Source organism: Chiloscyllium punctatum, chromosome 1 (genome assembly GCF_047496795.1).
Source record: "Chiloscyllium punctatum isolate Juve2018m chromosome 1, sChiPun1.3, whole genome shotgun sequence".
NCBI lineage: Eukaryota > Metazoa > Chordata > Chondrichthyes > Orectolobiformes > Hemiscylliidae > Chiloscyllium > Chiloscyllium punctatum.
This window is the reverse complement of record NC_092739.1, coordinates 134351506-134366915: the sequence shown is the minus strand read 5'-3', so window position 1 is coordinate 134366915 and position 15410 is coordinate 134351506. Positions and strand designations below refer to the sequence as shown.

Here is a 15410-nt window from a genome sequence, read left to right as displayed (position 1 = left end):
TCTGACTTGTTCTTTTAGCCATACTATTTAGATGGCTAGACCACTTTAGTTTCTGGTGAATGATCATCCCGAAATGTTGACGGTGGGCAATACAACAATGATATAACCTGTGAATTTAAAGGGGTGATGTTAGATTCTCCCTTGTTTGAATTGGTCATTGCTTGGCAATTGTTACTTGCCACGCGTGAGCTCAAACCTGGATTATTCTCCAGGTGTTGGTACATTGTGGTATAGACTGCTTCAGTGTTTGAAGAGTCTTGAAGGTGCTGAACATTATTTACTGAAGACTGCACATCTCCATTTCTGATTTTATGAAAGACAGAAGGTTATTAATGAAGGTGAAGATGTTTGGGCCTAGGGCATGCTTCTAAGGAACTCCTGTAGGGATGTACTAGAGCTGAGATGACTGACCTTCAATAACCACAACCGGCTTCCTTTGTGCCAGGTATGACTCTAACCAAAGGAGAGTTTTCTTCAGATTCCCCTTGGCTCTAGTTTCGCTACGGTTCCTTGATGTCACACTCAGTCAAATATGGACTACGGCTAAGGGCAGGCATTCTCACCTCAGCTCTGGAATTCAGCTCTTTGGTCCATGTTTGAACCAAAGCTGTAAGGTTAAGAGCTGACTGGTTCTGGCAGAACCCCATGTGAGCGCCAATGAGTGGGTTACTGCTAACTAAGTGCTGTTCAATATCTTTAAGATATTAATAGAAAAACATAGGGTTGATAAAAATAAACTTTCTCCACTGGTTGGAGATCCTAAAACTAGGGGGATTAGTCTGAGAATTAGAGCCAAACCATTCAGGACAGATGTTAGAAAGTAGTTCTACACACAAAAGGTGGTAGATATTTGGAACGCTCTTCCACAAATAGTAGCAGATGCCAGATCAGTTGTTAATAGTAAATCGGAGATAATATCTTTGCTTGACAAAAAATTAAGGGATAAGGGCCAAAGGCAGGTACATGGATTCAGGCCACAAATCAGCCAAGATCTCATGGAATGGTGGGCAGCCTCAGAGGCTGAATGGCCTACTCCTGTCCCTATACGTATAAGATTCAAAGAGGCATGAACAGGATGGACAAGCAGCTGTTCCCCTTTGTTAAGGGCAAATTACAAGGGGGCATAATTTTCAAATGTAGTACAAGAGATTTAGAGGGTTTGAGGAAAAGTTTTCTTCACCCAGAGGTTGTGGGAGTCTGGAATGCATTGCGTAGGAGGATAACTGAGGTGGGCAACTTCACAGCCTGTAAAAAGGTATATGAATGAGCACGTGAAATGTCATTGCATTCAAGGTTATGGGTAAGGTGCTAGAAAATGAGAATGGTGTAGAAAAGTCAGTGCAGACCCTGAAGGGCCCCTCTGTGCTCATTGACTTTATAAAATTTTACTTTAATTTTGATATGGACTAAATTGGGAAAAAAAAACTTACAGAGAAAGATGATAGACGGAACTGCTGCATGTTTAAAGAGCAAGTTACTAAAATTCATTGAGGGTCATGTTATAGTGTTGCTTTGTAAGCAGTGGGAGAAGATGTAAGAGGAGGCAGAGCACCAGGATGGGAATACAAAGTGTGATTAAGCCTGCACTAAGTACCTGTTTGGTTTGTGCAATTGTGACTAGATGTAGATGGCAACAGTCAGCAGCTTGAATGACAATTTACTGACTGATTCTTGGATTGGTGGATAGCTTATGGGTGTGAACAATACAGGCAAAAATCTTCAGACCTCTTGAAGGGGATGAGGTATGTGTCTCTTTCCCTCTTAAAGAAAATATCGAATGTTGAAGAAAGCCAGTTGTTTTCTACTACCATTGTCTGTGAGATGTTGTTTTAACCAGTAAGTCAGAGCCTTTATAATTTCAAAGAAAAATTGCTCTGTGCATTCTGTGAAGGAGTGAAATAATCTGAAGGAACTAAAGGTCTTGGGAAACAAATAGAAACTCAAGAGTGAATCCTGAGGACTGGTGCCATTGAAATAATTCCCCTCCATGCGTAACATCATTTGTTTGGTCTGTCTGCATGTGTCTGTATGGGTGCATGGAACGTTTTAGAAGGAGGTTAGAGTTTTACTTTACTGAATTGTATGATAATAGTTCATAGGTGTTTACTTGTGGTTAGATTCTATTTATTTATAATAGATAGCAGTTCTTCACAAGTAAGAGACACAGTCCATGTTTTAAACCTGAGTATTAGATAGATAAATTGGGTACTTGGCGTAGTCCTGGAATTTAAAAAAAAACTTTTGTGACGATTCCAGGAACATGGAGCTTAATTTCCAAAATGCTACCCCACGGAAGCACTACAAAGTTTGGAGGCTCTTATCGGGATTGACTGTGAAACACAAACAAGTATTTAGGTGTGGTACAGGTAGTTCTTCTATAATGCAAATGTTGCATTCTTGTGCAACCTAGTGTTATAGAAAAATCACGTTTTAGAAAAAGTGCTTAAAGTGTTGGAGATGTAATCGAGTTACAGCCAACATAACGTTTTAAAAGTTTGCATTTCATAAAGTGTCCCCAAATGGTCAATTGCATTACTGTGAATTCGCATTAATGAAATGTATTGTAGCAGAATGACCTGTATTGGTAAATGATAAAGGAGAATAAAACACCAGGCTCCCTACTGCAAATGTGAAATGGTACTGGAAATTGCAAAGGACCTCCTGCGGGTGGCAGACTTGTCTTAAGTAAACTTTCAAAACCCAGGTTAATTGAAATGGCAGATAAACTGGAGGTAGTATTTCCTGACAGGGATAGGAAGACAGAAATAATTGAGGTATTAGTATAACACTTGGGTTTAGAGGAAATAAAGAGAGACCAGATATTCAGGGTAGTGACACACTGGAATTGAGTAATATAGATTTATGGTTAAAGTGATTTGAGCATGAAAAAAAAATATTAAAAAGCTGGAGATGGAATTCCTTAGAGGGAAAAAAAAATACAGAATGGGAAATAGCAGTAAGAAAATTAGAATTAAAACTGTAAAAGGGAAAGTGAAGGGGCACAAGAGAGAAAGAAAGATAATGATCCTGAATATAGGCTAAAAGTGCGGCAATTGAAACAAGATTAGATTACTTACAGTGTGGAAACGGGCCCTTCAGCCCAACAAGTCCACACCGCCCCGCCGAAGCGCAACCCACCCATACCCCTACATCTACCCCTTACCTAACACTACGGGCAATTTAACATGGGCAATTCACCTGACCTGCACATCTTTGGGATTGTGGGAGGAAACCGGAGCACCCGGAGGAAACCCACGCAGACACGGGGAGAATGTGCAAACTCCACACAGTCAGTCGCCTGAGGCGGGAATTGAACCCAGGTCTCTGGCGCTGTGAGGCAGCAGTGCTAACCACTGTGCCACCGTGACCTGTCCCTCAATTTACTTCCCCGAGCTATACTTATTATGAAGACTTATAAATTGTAATAAATAATTAAACTTTATCATAAGTATTTATTACTAATGAAAAATACTGTACAAAATTCTACAAATGTTATTGATAAATCTCATTAAAACTAGTACCTAACTACCTGGACCTTTAGCCCAAAATTCCATTTTCACATCAAGTCAGTATTTAAACCTGACAGACAAGACATGGTGTTAGTTGTGGAGCTTAGATGTTAGGATAAAGAGACAGAGAGAAAACCCAGCAAAGCCTGCATTAGCATCTAATATCTCTGAATTTCTCTGGGTTAAAGAAAATAATTTGAAACCACCAAAGAAGTTCTTGAGAGAGATTATTCTCACTTAGAGGAATTCAAAAACTCTACCTATAAGAACCCAAGTTCAGAACTAAAGGATTACAACTGCTAGACAGGAAGCAATAATGGCTGACTATTGAGAGCTGATCATTAAATCGAAACCCAATTCATAAATTCAAAAGGGATAGTAAGTGGGATGGTGAAAGGAAGGAAAGTAGCCTGGGTAAAGAACGGATAGTTGTAAATGCCTCAAGGTCTTTGCAGATCATCCTGAGGATGGAAGTGAAAATCAAAACAGAAGAGTCTGCACTGTTATAAAGTGGGATACATTTGATCAGAACGCGAGAAATTGCAAGGGAATGCTTAAGACGTAAGTGTTCAGAAGAATGATTCTGAAAGGGAACTCGATAGGAAAATGCCATGGATCATACTTTCTCTGAAATTACAACTAAGAAACTATAGGTAAACAATTGCTGAGTAGAGAAGAAGGGTTTTTGTCTAAAGTGAAGATATCTCATAACACCATAAGATATAGGAGCAGCACAAGGTCATTCGGTCAATCGAGTCTACTTTGCCACTTGATCACGGTGGATATATTTTGCAATCCCATTCCACTGCCTGCTACCTGTAATCTTTGGTCTCCTTAGTAATCAAAAACTTTTCTATCTCTGTCTTAAATACACAGTCAATAACTCTACCTCCGCAGCAATGAATTCCACTGATTCACCATCCTCTGGCTGAAGAAATTCCTCCTCATCTCAATCCTAAAAGGTAACCTCTTCACTGTGAGGCTATGCCCTTGTGTTCCAGTCTCACCTATCAATGGTAACATCTACTCTATGTCCAGGCCTCTCAGTATGCTTTAAGTTTCAATCAGACTTCTCTCATCCTTCTAAACTCTATTGAGTACAGACCCCAAGGTCCTTAAATGCTCTTCATATGGCAAGTTCTTTATCCCCAGGATCATTCTTGGAAACCTCCTCTGAACCCCCTCCAAAGCCAGGCCATCCTTAGATGTAGAGCCCAAAACTGATCATAATATTCCAAATGCTGACAGACCAGAGCCTCATACAGTCCCATCAATACATCCCTGCTCTTGTATTCTAGCCTTCTCTAAGTTAAATGCTAATTTGCCTTCCTAACTGCCAAATTAACCTGCAGGTTAACATTAAGAGAATTCTGAATAAGATCTCTTTCTGCTTTAGATGCCTGAAGCCTTTCTCCATTTAGAAAATTAGGGCTCTATTCTTCATAGTACAGTGCATAACCTCATACTTTCTATAATTTATACTATAAGAGAAAAAATGTGGTAAGTTGTTAACAACTGAATTCTGATTGGTTAAGGCATTGTCATGGAGAATGCACCAGTAAACAGTTAAGCTTTAGTTTAAATTCAAAAAGGCAAGTTGACTCAAGCACTGTCGTGGGAGAACAGTTGGCTCCAACGCTTTTGTTTCTTTAAATAATGTGCAATACTTGGACATTTTTTTTCTCTGTTTGCAGAGGACAAGACTCTACATATGAATATATGTAGCTTCTAACAAACATATTGGGATGACAACCGATAATCTTAAATTGGTTGTTAGTGAATTCTTAGTGCACTTAAGGTAGCTAAAGTGCTGCCCAATGACAGAATCTAATGCTGGGTGCTGTAATTGAGTTTTGCAAGCACAGGTTGATAGAGTATGATTAGTATCTTTCTTTGTCTGAACAGCCAAAGCGGCATGATTCTCCAGCGTTGGGACTTGCAACGTACATATCTGGTATCACTTCAGCACTGAACTTCATTTTCCAATTTCCCATTTGTATGGTAGGCAGAACATGGTTTTGACTTGATTGCAGCATCCTGCTGGTGGAGAATATCACTTGTGTTGCTACTGAAATAATTTCCTGCTGCTCAAAGTTTTGAGCCACGTTACCAATCCAGAATAATTTGAGGTACACCGTGCACTTTTCAGAATAGAACGTGGGAGCCAGCTGCCTTAGTCTCATTCATGACTTTGCATGATATGTGGCCTGCAATTACTTTATAAGAAGTAGTCATTATCCCGCAAGATTGCTTTGATTTACCCTATTTCAGCATCACATATACACAATGAACAAATGGTTTGGGTATATCATGGAGGTATAGGAACATCAATGTATATAATGATCACTGATGGTAGATTTGCCATACACAGAACCCAATAACTCAACTAATATGTGAAGATTAGAGAGCTTGTCATATTCCTCTACTTCAAAAGAGAATACGAGCATAGAACTGAGCTCATTAAGGTGCTCAAATAAATACTTAAATGCAGTTGCAGAGTCAGACATTGCAAATGTATTATCAACATTTTGAAAATCTGCAAAGGCTAAGAGGTTTGAAATAATTCTGTAGAAAACCGGTTTCATGTTTTTAAAAATTCATTTGTGGGATGTAGGCATCGCTGGCTGGCCAGCATTTTCCCTCGTTGTCATGAGAAGGAAACTGAAAAGAATTTTCGTAAGAGCTGGACCTAGAGGAGATCTCTTTGCAGCATCATTTATTTGGGCATACATAGTGGCAGTAGTGTTGAATTCAACTGCCCAGATTGATAAATTCATTGGTCCAGTGATATAGATTCAGATGATGGTGACAATATCAGGTTTCTGATAACCATTTTTTAATCTTGGAAACAGGAACTTTTAAAAAAGATTTTGAAATATCATTGAAATAACGTGACTTGAGATTTCAGCTTCACACATCTACACCAATTTGCATTACCATAACCTCTTCATTCCAATCCACTGGAATGGTGAGCAATTCTGGAAAACCCACCAAGGAGGGGAATTGAAGGACTCTCATCTCCTATCCCATTAAGAATATTTAACAGAGATAGACCATTGAGACTACTCATATTGAGAGGATGGCCCTGACTAAGATACCTATCCAGACATGAAGAAATCAACTCAATATTGAAATACAAGGGAAGTGACTTTGTTTGGATCATTCTGATTATTGCAGAGGACGACTCATTAATAAATTAACCTTTGAATAGTTTGAGGCCACGTTTTCTCGTTTGGACTGGGTGCAAGCATCCTGAGAAGATGAGAGAGAAATCCAGGAAGGAGTGCCTCCCTCTCAGTTTACTCCACCTGGTAGTTTTTGAGTCCTGTTTGCTAACTGTAATCATCCAGGAACATGCCTGCTGCAGAGATTTCTAAAAAAATTCAACCCAGCTCTATCATCTTCATAGGAAAAGTCCATACATCTTTATATATCTAAGTCAGAAGCACTTGTATCACTGAAAGAGTCTCAAGACTTACAGAGTTCTGTTTAAAGTCAGTTGAATCACCAAAATACAGACTGTATATATTCTTTTTACCTTTTATTCAATCATACCCGATTGATGATCTGCAATTGTGTTTGCAAAGTTATTTCACGCCACATCTTTGATTACTATCCGCCTTGAGAAATTAGCACTGTCGACTGCATCAAAATTTTCACTTGTCAATATATGCATTGGGAGTCCTGCAGCTCCACACGCTACAAGATTACCTTATTGAAAGGGTCATTACTAGGGCCTGAGATATCTATTCACTGCGCAAACTGTTGGTTGAAATAGGGTGCATCGAACTCATTCTGCAAGATAATGGATACCCTGATCTGATCATTTCTTGCTCTATATCATACAAACTCATCAACGGTTTTTGGCTCTGCTAAGTGCCTAGACCTTTTATTCAAAAATCTTCACTCAAGGGATGTGGGCAGCGCTGGCTAGGCCAGCATTTATTCCCCAACCTTAATTACTCAGAGACAGCTAACAGTCAACCAGATTGTTATGAGCTTACATGTAGGCCAGACCAGTTAAAGACATTAGTGAACCAAATGGATTCTTAACAACAAGCACCAGTGGTTAGGTGGCTACCATCAGGCCAACATTTTCCCCTCAGTTTAATGATTCAATTTAAATCCCATTTTGAATTGAATATTGGGTTTCCAATATAAGTACCCTGATATTAACCTAAATTTCTGCATTACTAGTCCAGTGACACTATCAGTACACCACTGCCTCAAGTCTGAGTAACAACTAAAGCTGTTTCACATTGCTACTATGCAATAATAGCAAGTGGTGTTCACCACTGACAGGATGTCATAAAACTGAAAAAACAAACTGCACAAATGAGTGCAGCGCAGAACAGACCATTCGGCCCTCGATGTTGCGCCGACCCGTGAACTATTCTCAGCTCGTCCCCCTACACTATCCCAAAATCATCCATGTGTTTATCTAAGGATTGTTTAAATCTCCCTAACGTAGCTGAGTTAACTACATTGACAGGCAGGGTAGTCCATACCCTTACCACTCTCTGAGTAAAGAACCTGCCTCTGACATCTGTCTTTAATCTATCACCCCTCAATTTGTAGCTATGCCCCCTCGTACAAGCTGATGTCATCATCCTAGGAAAAAGACTTTCACTGTCTACCCTATCTAATCCTGTGATCATCTTGTATGTCTCTATCAAATCCCCTCTTAGTCTTCATCTTTCCAATGAGAACAGACCCAAGTCTCTCAGTCTTTCCTCATAAGACCTTCCCTCCAGACCAGGAAACATCCTGATAAATCTCCTCTGCACCTTTTCCAATGCTTCCACATCCTTCCCGAAATATGGGACCAGAACTGTACACAATATTCCAAGTGTGGCCGCACCCGCGTTTTGTATAGTTGCAGCATGATATTGCAGCTCCGGAACTCAATCCCTCTATGAATCAAACCTAACACACCGTATGCCTTCTTAACAGCACTATCAACCTGGGTGGCAACTTTCAGGGATCTATGTACATGGACACCAAGATCCCTCTGCACATCCACACTACCAAGAATCTTTCCATTGAGCCAGCACTCTGCCTTCCTGTTATTCTTCCCAAAGTGCATCATCTCACACTTAGCTGCATTGAACTCCATTTGCCACCTCTCAGCCCAATTCTACAGTTTATCCAAGTCCCCCTTGCAACCTGTACCATTCTTCCACACTGTCCACTACTCCATTGACTTCAGTGTCATCTGCAAATTTACTAATTCATCCACCTATGCCTACGACTAAGTCATTTATAAAAATGACAAACTGCAGTGGTCCCAAAACAGATCTTTGTGGCACACCACTAGTAACCGGGCTCCAGGCTGAATATTTTCCATCAACCATCACACGCTGCCTGCTTTCAGAAAGCCAGTTTCTAATCCAAACTGCTAAACCACCCTCAATTCCATGCCTCTGCACATTCTCCAACATCCTACCATGTGGAACTTTATCAAAGACTTTACTGAAGTCCATGTATACCACATCAACTGCCCATCACCTACATGCTTGGTTACCTTCTCAAAAAACTCAATGAGGTTTGTGAGATACGACCTGCTTTTGATGAAACCATGTTGACTATCTGAAATCAAATTGTAATATGGTATATGAATTTGAATACTGGTCAGATGCAATGAATGTGGGTCGTATATTCCAAGAACTAGTGCAGTGTATGTATCAAATAACATATCCGTTCGGCCATTTGAAACAGGCAAGGTACTAACAATATCCAATTAGCCTTTGCTTGCAAACTCAAAACCATGTCCAATATTACATGTAATTCTACAGCTGAACAACATTTGCTGAACATAGTAGAAATTACAGTGACAAAAAATTTAAGACTGTCGGCCATGCTCGCAGTGAGTGCAGTGTGCTGTCACGTAATTGAAGCTTCATATCCATACACAGAATCCTGATCTTTGCAGACAGAAAGAACATGTGCGCACACTGGATCTGTTCCAACTCAACAAGGGTGGTGCGAGCCACTCCTTGATTACTTCTATAGACAATGTCTTGAACAATCAGCATCAACCTGCCTGGTTTAATCTTTAAAGCTTTGCAGTTAACTGTAAGCCATCTTCTAAACTAGTGCATTGTCTATGGAACACCCCAACTAATCACAGTTCAATTGCCCAACCAATCAGCACTGTTTTCCCATATAGTATAAATGTTGTTTTCCCTTTGCATTTGTATTTCTTGCAAATTGCTCAAATGAGTGCAAGATGGAAAACAAAAATGCTTTTTTTCAGCAAAACCTTAAGTAATAAATATTTCAACAGGGAATTTGAGAAAAAAACATCTTTACTCAGTAGAATGCGGGACTCCCCACCTAGTTTGGATGAAGAGCACATGTGTATTAAAGGGAAGCGAAATAAGCACGAGGGATAAAAAAAGAAAAGGATACATTGATAGGTTTAGTTAAAGATAGGTGGCGGGTGGCTTGTTGATGCTTAAACATCAGCAGAAACCTATTCGCCTGTTTCTATCTGCAATCGCTATGCTATACGCCTGGCAAGCTCACACCAGCAATATTTGTTTCTGGATCCAATCAACTTATTGTAGGTTTGGATAAATTTTCCAAACAGCAACGTAAGTTTGTTTTATATTGTTTTATGATGGCATTCCTTGTGATAATATGAAAAAAAAAGTTTCATTGTTGTTAAATTGTGTTAAACTCTTAACAACGTGAACATATAATTGGTATTAAATGTTGCAGTATCATATTTTCACAATATTCAATTCTACCTGGAATGGAATATGGTTTCCACTGATACTTCCTTGAGTTTCTGGGAAGTGAGCCAATTTTCCTTTTAAGATCAGCTACAATCAAAACTAATTTAACTCTGCTTAGCTCTACAACTGCAGTATAAACAACATGTACCACTACATATCATTGGTTAGCTGTGAAACAAATGTAAAACTACATGCAACACACATTAGGCTCCTGGTCACCACAAAGTAACAGCACATTCAGAAATAAAATGAGAATCAGATTGAATAATTTTAACAGGAATGAAAAGAGAAACATTATAAAATAAAAGATACAATTCTAAAGCAAATGCAGTGGCAGAGACATCAGGGATTAAATGTTTGCAAATTATTGAAGATGTTAGAGCAAGTTGAGAGCAGTTTAAAAAGACTATGGAACCCTGAGCTTTGTAGTCAGGAATATAGAGTATAAAAGCAAGGACACTATGATAAACCTGGTAAAATATGCGTTCAGCCTCAGCTGGACTGCAGTACCTAGTTTAGGGAGGATGTTGAAGACATTAGAAAAGGACAGAAAAGATTTGTGGGATTGGTTCCAGGGACGAGGTACACTAGTTCTGCAGACACACTTGAGAAGCCAGGCCTGTTCTCCTCAGAAGGAAGGTGAAGAGGAGGATATTTGATAGATCCACTAAAAATGATGAGGTGTGAGGCAGAGCAGCTAAAGAGAAACTAAAAAAGGTTCTCAACTGATTTTATCATTTCTGATGAAGGGCTTTTGCCCAAAACGTCGATTTTCCTGTTCCTTGGATGCTGCCTGAACTGCTGTGCTTTTCCAGCAACACACACTCCACGCTGAATTAAGATGCTTGATCAGAAAGCAATGGTGACATGAAGAAAAAAATTGAAGAAATTGGATCTGGGAACTAGAATATCGACTGCCTTCGAATATTGTGATGTCACTTTCAATTGAGATCAACAAAACAGAATTAGATAATTATCTGAAGACAAAAAGAAACTGCAGGACGACACAAGATCATAAGTTATAGGAGCAGAATTAGGCCATTCAGCTTACCAAGTCTGCTCTGCCATTCAATCAAGGCTGATAGGTTTCTCAACCCCATTCTTCCTTGATCCCCTTACAAATTGTGAACCTAACTCTTAAATGACTTGGCCTTCAAGCCCCCTGCAGCAATTAGTCCCATAGATCAATCTCTCTCTGGCTGAGGAAATTCCTCCTCAGCTCAGTTCTAAAGAGTTGCCCTTTCATTCCAAGGCTGTGCCCTTGGATCCTTAGTCCCTCCTACCAGTGGAAACATTTTCTCCACATCCACTCTATCCAGATCTCTCAGTATTCTGTAAGTTTCAACCAGATCGCCCCTATAGTTCTAACTCCATCAAGTACAGACTTAGAATCCTGTTCTAAGACTCCTAAGTACATTTGTTGTTGAGATTTCTAAATTCTTTCCCAACTTACAAAAGAGTCTATAACTATTCTTCCTACCAAAATGCAGTGTCTCACTTTTGCAGACTGCATTCTATATACCATTTCTTTGCTCACTCTCCATAGTGTGCAAGTACTTCTGTAGCTTCCTGGCTTCCTCAACTCTACCAAGCACTCCACATATTGTTGCGTTATCTGCAAATGTAGCAGCAATGCCCTCAGTTCCTCACCCCAAATTTTAATATATAATGTGAACACTTGTGGTCCCAATATCAACACCTGAGGAATTCTACCAGTCATCAGATGCCATCCTGAAAACGATCCCTTTACCCACACTCTGCCGTCTGACAGTCAGCCACCTATCTATGCCAGTACCATGCCCTTTTTAACCAAGGACTCTTATCTTATTTAGCAAGCACTGGCTATCCTTTGTCTAACGTGTTCGCTATGCTCCCCAAAGAATTCTAACAGATTCTAACATGACCTCCCCTTGATGAAGCCGTACTGATATGGCCATATTTTACCATGTACATCAGGTACTCTGCAATCTCAGCCTAAATATCGGATATTTTATTCTAAAATTTTAACAACAACCAATGTCAGGTTAACTAGCCTATAATTTTCTATCTTCTGCTTCCCGCCCTTCTTAAACAGAGATAACACTTCACCCATTTTCCAGTCCACTGGGATCTATCCGGACGCCAGTGATGCCTGAAAGATTACCACCAATACATCCATAATCCCCTCTGTTATCTCCTTCAGAACACTGGCATGCACTCCATCTGGTGATTTATCCGCCATCAGACTTTTCAGCTTCCCTTTCACATTCTCTTTAGTGATGGCCACTGCACTCACCTCTGCCCCTGCCTCTCTTAGAGTTCTGGTGTATTCCTAGTGCCTCCAAGTGTGAAGAGTGATGCCTATTTAGTTCCTCTTCCATTTTTGTTATTCCCCATTACTACTTCTCTAGCAGTCCAATGTCCATTCTTGCCTCTTATCTTTACATAAAAGAACTCTTGAAATCATCTTTGATATTACGAGCTAATTTAACCTCATATTTCATCTTTTCCCTCTGAACTGTCATAGAGATGTACAGCATGGAAACAGAACTTTCAGTCCAACCCCTCCATGCCGACCAGATATCCTAACCCGATCTAGTCCCATCCAGCCCATATCCCTCTAAACCTTTCCTATTCATATACCCATCCAAATGCCTCTTAAATGTTGCAATTGTACCAGCCTCCATCACTTCCTCTGGCAACTCATTCCATACACGTACCACCCTCTGCATGACAAGGTTGCCCCTTAGGTCTCTTTTAAATCTTTCCCCTCTCACCCTAAACCTATGCCCTCTAGTTCAGGACTCTGATCCCAGGGAAAAGACTTTGTCTATTTATCCTATCCATGCCCCTCAATTTTGTAAACCTCTATAAGGTGACCCCTCAAGCCACCAACACTCCAGGGAAAACAGCCCCAGCCTGTTCAGCTTCTCCCTGTAGCTCAGATCCTCCAACCCTGGCAACATCCTTGTAAATCTTTCCTGAACCCTTTCAAGTTTCACAACATATTTCCGATTGGAAGGAGACCAGAATTGCCCGCAATATTCCAAAAGTGGTCTAACCAATGTCCTGTACAGCCGCAACATGACCCCACAACTCCTGTACTCAATATTCTGACCAATAAAGGAAAGCTTACCAAACACCTTCTTCACTATCCTATATACTTGCGACTCCACTTTCAAGGAGCTATGAACCTGCACTCCAAGGTCTCTTTGTTCAGCAATACTCCCTAGGACCTTACCATTAAGTGTACAAGTCCTGCTAAGATTTGCTTTCCCAAAATACAGCACCTTGCATTTATCTGAATTAAACTCCATCTGCCACTTCTCAGCCATTTTTTATTAGTTGTCTTCTGCTGGTTTTTAAAAGCTTCCCAATCCTAATTCAGGGGAGCAATGGTCTAGTAGTATTATTGCTCGACTATTAATCCAGAAACTCATCTAATGTTCTGGGGACCCAAGTTCAAAACCCATCACAGTTACAATTAAGAATCTACTGATGAAATCATTGTTGATTGTTGGAAAAACCCATCTGGTTAACTAACGTCCTTCAGGAAAGAAGGTTGGCTATCCTCACCTGATCCCAAATCCACAGTGATGTGGTTGACTCTCAATTTCCCTCTGCAATAATCTAGCATGCCATTCAGTTGCATCAAAGTCTCAATAGAGTCATAAAGATGTACAGCATGGAAACAGACCCTTCGGTCCAACCCGTCCATGCTGACCAGATATCCCAGCCCAATCTAGTCCCACCTGCCAGCAGCCGAAAGAAATGAAACTGGACGGATAACCTGGCATCTACCCAGGCATCTGAAAAGACAATGGCAGAAACATTCCTGAAAATCTTGCAAGGTCCTCCTTACTATGACTGGGAACTAGTGCCAGAATTGGGAGAGTTGTCTCACAGACTTGTCAGAGAATCTCAGGGAGTCCCTCTCCCACTGCAACTCCCAGGTACTCTATGCTACTCTCTCCCCACCCCCACCCTCCTCGAGCTTATCTCTCCATGCTTCAGGCTCACTGCCTTTATTCCTGATGAAGGGCTTTTGCCCGAAACGTCGATTTCGCTGCTCGTTGGATGCTGCCTGAACTGCTGTGCTCTTCCAGCACCACTAATCCAGTATTTGGTTTTCAGCATCTGCAGTCATTGTTTTTACCTAACAGCCTGACATAGTCATACTCATGGAATCGTAGCTTACAGACAAGGTCCCAGACACCACCATCATTCCTGGATATGTCCTGTCCCACTGGCAGGACAGACCCGGCAGCACAGTGGCATACAATTGGAAAGGAATTACCCTGGGAGTCCTCAACATTGACTCCAGACACCATGAAGTCTCATAGTATCATGTTAAACATAGGCAAGGAAACCTCCTGCTGATTACAACATACTATTGTCCCTTGGCTGATGAATCAACACTCCTGCATGTTGCGCAACACTAACAGGAACCACTGAGGATGGCAAGGGCACAAAATGCACTCTGGTTGGGGGATTTCATTGTCCACCAAGGGTGACTCAGCAGTAACACTACCGATTGAGCTGGTTGGGTCCTAAAGGACATAGCTACTACACTGCGGCATATAATGAAGGAATCAAAGAGAGGGAACAACATACTTGAACTCATCCTTACTAATCTGCCAGCTGTGGATACATCGGTCCATGATTGCATCCATAAAAAGAGAGTTACCACCGCACAGTCCTTGTGGAGACAAAATACTACCTTCACATTGAGCATAACCTCTATTGTGCTGTGTGGCACTATCACCATACTAAATGGGGCAGACACCAAACAGATCTAGCAGCTCAAGACTGGACATCCATGACAGGCACTGTGGGCCATCAACAGCAGCAGAATTGTACTCCAATACAACCTGTTACCTGAAGGCTCAGCATATTTCCCACTCAACCATTAGCATCAACCTAGAGTATCAATCCCTACTTGAGAAAGGATGTACTGGCACTGGAGGGGGTGCAGAGCAGGTTCACTAGGGTGATTCCGAGTGGAGGGGGTTGGCTTATGAGGACAGACTGAGTAGACTGAATATATCGATTGGAATTTAGAATAATGAGGAGGGGGACCTTATAGAAACATACAAAATTATAAAGGGAATAGATAAAAGTAGAGAGGATGTTTCGACTGGTGGGTGAAACTAGGATAAGAGAACATAGCCTCAAAATTGGG

The 15410-nt window shown here is 40.8% G+C and overlaps 1 protein-coding gene across 14 annotated transcripts in view; it reads right to left on the bottom strand.

Annotated features, from left to right (window-relative positions):
• dym (dymeclin) overlaps positions 1 to 15410 on the bottom strand; it is a 559079-nt gene that overhangs the window by 224484 nt on the left and 319185 nt on the right. The window lies entirely within an intron of this gene.